This window comes from Manihot esculenta, chromosome 5 (genome assembly GCF_001659605.2).
Source record: "Manihot esculenta cultivar AM560-2 chromosome 5, M.esculenta_v8, whole genome shotgun sequence".
In the NCBI taxonomy this organism is placed as follows: domain Eukaryota; kingdom Viridiplantae; phylum Streptophyta; class Magnoliopsida; order Malpighiales; family Euphorbiaceae; genus Manihot; species Manihot esculenta.
The window spans coordinates 11,969,518-11,974,316 of NC_035165.2; positions in this window are offsets into that span (position 1 = coordinate 11,969,518).

Here is a 4,799-nt window from a genome sequence, read left to right on the forward strand (position 1 = left end):
TTACAGGTAGACAGACAGGATAGCAGGCTTACTACGGGTCCCGGCGACCTTAAGTCGATCTGGATCCTAGTGCCGGTGGCAGTTCGGTTTCCGGGCTGTTACAGATTGGTATCAGAGCCCTAGGTTCATATGGTCGGACCTATAGAGCGAGAGTTGGGCTCATAGAGAGGTTTAGCAGGTCAAGCACCATAGGAAAACATGTCCACTAGGATAGGATGTCAGTCCTATCGCTATATGCTGATGTGCAATGCCATGAGTTATGCATGTACATGTTTTGATGTGTTGCTTATGTGTTATGTGATTTGTTGTTTTCCAGAGAGTGAAGATGCGAGGAACTCGTCGATCCGCGAGATTGACTGGAGTCCCACCTGTAAGTGAGGGTACAGCTGCTCGTCCACCTGCCTTGCCAAGGGCAAGATCTCACAGATCAAGCAGGGAAGGAACGTCACGAGACCCTAGAAGGTCTTCTGACGAGAGCAGGAGAGGAGTAAGCAGAGGGGGAAGGTCAGTAGAAGAAAGAGGTGTGAGGGAAGAGGATCAGAGTAGAGATGTAAGCATGGGTGTAGGAAGGTCGGAAGAAGGTATGGGGGAGTCCCAGGGAGGCGTTCAGGCCTCTGGGTTTGGCTATCCACCCTTTCCACAGGGCCCAGAGTATCCGATGGGAGGCACGTCGGATTACTCCAGCTTTGCCCCATATCCACCTTACATGCCTTATATGCCCTATCCTTCCTTTTATCCACCATATCATATGTATCCACCCCCACCTGTTTATCCAAGTCCAGTACAGCCTGAAGTGAGGGAATCAGTTCCTCCACCACCACCTCCTGAACCAGTAGCCCCTGTTGTGGAAGCACAGCAACCCAGTTCTTCAGGGGGAAGTAAGGTGAAGATGACCGAGTACTTAAAGTTGGATGCTCCGAAATTCAATACAGGAGATGATCCCTTTGAGTATCTCAGTGCAGTTAGAATGATAACAAGTGAGTTGGGAGCAGATGATGGTAGAGCCATTGAGATGGCAGGGTTCACGTTAAAGTGTAAGAAAGCTAGAGAATGGTTCAAGAACTATGTGGACCCGAGACTTGAGAGTATGCCATGGGAAGAGTTCGCCAACGAATTTGCAGGATGGGCTTTTCCTGACAGTTCCAGGGAACTCAAGGTTGTGGAGTTTGAGCAGTTGAGACAGACGGAGGAGATGAGCGTTGATGAATATACAGATAAGTTCCTGGAATTGTTGCCATATGTCGGTCAAGCATATGATACAGATCAGAAGAAGGCAAAGAGATATGCCACAAGGCTTCATCCCAGGTATTTCTCTTTGATTCTTCATGCGGAGAAGGAAAGTTTCCACTCTATTGTGGATGCTGCTAGAAAGATGGAGGCCAGTGCCATAAGTCAAGGTGTAGTCAAGGCCCAGTCTTCTGGTGTTAAACCAGGTTCCTCCTCACAGAGTACAGTAAGTGCAAGCAAGAAGAGATGGGAGAAATTCAGAGGAAAGAGAGGCAAGTTCTGGAATAGGCTTAAGTCGGGTCTGGGAATGAGTAGTGGCTCCAGTTCTGGCGCAGATTTTCCAGTGTGCAAGAGGTGTGGCAAACAGCATAGAGGAGCTTGTCAGTTGGGATCCACAGCCTGCTATAGATGTGGGCAGGAGGGACATTATGCACGGGAATGTCCTCAGGCGACTTTGGTTGCACCATCCCAGCAGATGAGTACGGGCAGTGTGGTACAGCCAGTAGCTTCAGCCGTACCACCAAGCAGTGGCAGAGGAAGAGGAAAAGGGGTAGCCTCTTCATCAGGGATGGGTTCCCGAGGTGCAGGTCCGTCAGCCCCAGCACGGATTTTCACCCTGACTCAGCAGGAGGCAGACACGTCGAACACGGTGGTGTCAGGTAATCTCATCATTGGGTGTTCAGAGGTGTATGCTTTAATGGACCCCGGTGCTTCTCACTCTTTCATTTCTTCTAGAGCTGCAGAGAGGTTGGGTCTGATGGTGTCTGAGTTAGAGTGTCCTCTATGGGTCAGTGGACCCAAATGTGATCCATCTTTGGCAGAGTCAGTCTGTCGGTTCAGTCCAGTGTGCATAGAGAGTAGATACCTTCCAGCTGACCTGGTGGTTCTAGAGTTGACAGATTTTGATGTCATTCTAGGGATGGACTGGTTTGCATGTTTAGGTTTAGGTGAGGTTTTTGGTGATTTGTGGTGTTCTAGCATGATTAAGTGTTATGTGTTCTGTTTGTTTGGGGTTTTAGAGTAGTTTTAGACCCCTTTGTGCATATATATGTGTATATGCTAGTTGGGAGTAGTTGATGTGCATGTTGGTAGGTTTTGGGCAAAGTTTGCATGAAACAGAGCAGGGTTCTGTCCTTCGGGCAAAACCAGGTTCGGCCGCCGAAGGAAGGTTCGGCCGCCGAACCCTTTGTGGAGGCAGTTCGGCTGCCAAAGGTTGCCCCCGAAAGCTAGGCTTTCGGTTTAGAAAGGGACTTTCGGCCGCCGAAAGAGGGAGTTCGGCCGCCGAAAGTGTGTGAGTTTCGTCTCTGGACGAGACCTTCGGCCGCCGAAGGTGCCGCCGAACATGCATGAGTTTCGTCTCTGGAGTGGGGTTTCGGCCGCCGAACCTGCCGCCGAAAGTGCCCTGTCCAGCTTCCTTTTGCATGTTTTATGTGATGGTTTGAGGATTGTTTAGAGGGGTTTTGGGGAGTTTCTTAGAGATGTTCTTGAGTGAGTTTAGTCCCTCATTTGAGTCCACCTGTGTAGGTACGGACCAGAGGAATCAGGGACATCAGCAGTGAGTCCAGAGTCAGAACCTGCAGAGTCAGTTCAGAGAGAACTACAGGTGAGTGGAATTTAACTTAATGTTTTAATCTGAGAACTGAATATTTTATCATGCTTCATGCATCATGAATATGCTATAGGGTGAGTGCATTAGTGTACACAAAGATGATGCATTGCATTTATCCTTGTACTTGGCACTGCTCCTTGTACATTGCTTATGTGAGACGGCACGGACTTCGTGAGGATTCATTAGCCCTCAGAGGAAGACCTGGAACAGCCCTACGGGGACCAGGCACACACAGAAAGACCTGGAACAGCCCTACGGGGACCAGGCACATGGTACTTAGGTACCCCAGATGAGATAGAGGGAGTTTTGATCCGTCCGGCCGAGGTTATGTGATTATGTGTTGCATTCCATGAGAGCATGTTTTATCACCTGTATTTGCCTATTCTACTCACTGGGCTATCGTAGCTCATCCCTCTCCCCTAACTTCAGTTGTGCAGGTTCAGAGGTCAGAGAGAACTCAGCAGGGGTACAGGAAGAGTTCAGAGTCTTGTAATAGCTAGTATGGACATGTATATGTATCGAGATAATGTATATGTACAGTGTATAGAATGGTGCTTGATTTATAAGACTTGTAATCCCTTTTTGGAGTCACATGATCAGTTTATGTATGTTTCTTTATTGTTGTATGTTTATGAGCAAAACCAGGCTTAACATTATGAGATTGATCCGCCTAGAGCCATGAGGAGCTCTAGTAGGGATTAGTAGAGCACAGGAAGAGTGCATGCACAGGTTAAGCCTTGGAATGAAGAAAAGTTTTATGTTTTTACAGCAAATGTATGATCATGTATGGGATTTTACAGGTAGACAGACAGGATAGCAGGCTTACTACGGGTCCCGGCGACCTTAAGTCGATCTGGATCCTAGTGCCGGTGGCAGTTCGGTTTCCGGGCTGTTACAAAACCAATCTCTAATTTTACATATTCATGAGAAAATCAAAGGAAAAATAGAACTTTATACAATCACCAAACCTTTTGCAAATTCTTTTCAAAATCTTTAGGTACACCTTAGTTACTCTTTTTCCTTGCCTTTCCCCTTTGATGTACCTTCCTCCTTTTGAGTTTATTCTTTACAAAGAATAAGAAAAATAGGAGTTTTAATTCATTTAACAACATATAATTAATTGAAAATATGGAAGAATATGCTTGCCTAACCTAATTTTCAATTCCTATCACTTACCACTTAAACACCTAAACTTCTCTCCTTCTTCCCTCCTTCTCTATGGTTTCCTTGCTGGTTATTACACTTAGGAAAGGATGTCTTTATGGAGAAATATGGTGGAAATGAAAGATAAGAAGGCAAACTGATTTTCTCTTTCTTTTTGGTGTAGGTACGGCAAGGATGGAGCAAATGAAGACACATTTTTCTTTCATGCCTAGTCATGTTTTCATGTATGGCTAAGTGACACATGGTAGGTTTAGGTGAAAATGTAAAAAAAAGTGGAGGCCAAACTTGGAATTTTACTTTTAAACTTTCCATATTTACACTTTAACCTACTAAACATTTCCACATATTTCAATTTAGTTTTTAAACTTTCAATATTCATAGATTAACCTACTAAACTTACATTTTTAACCTTTAGAAGTTCATTTCACTTAAGCAAGCACGTCGGTTTTAATAAGCACCTCAAGCTAACATGTCGGGAAACCCTTAAGCACCTCCCGAAAGTAACTTGATTCCGACCTGCTTATCATATTAGATGCTTTATTTTAAGATATGTTTGTTTTCTCATTTGAGCTTTCTATGATTCAGTCATTACAACTTAAAGATATTAACATACTATTATTGGTCGTTCTTATTTTAACTCTGTCTTTGGATGTATAACTCTATATGAAATGCAAGTTGGACCTCTAAACAACTTTTAGTGCTCTACCTATAAACGAATTGTGTGTCAAATGACTATGGATAAGCTAGCACGTCTTCTAATTAGCTCGAGGATAAGTTAGCACCTCCCCTGAATTTAATC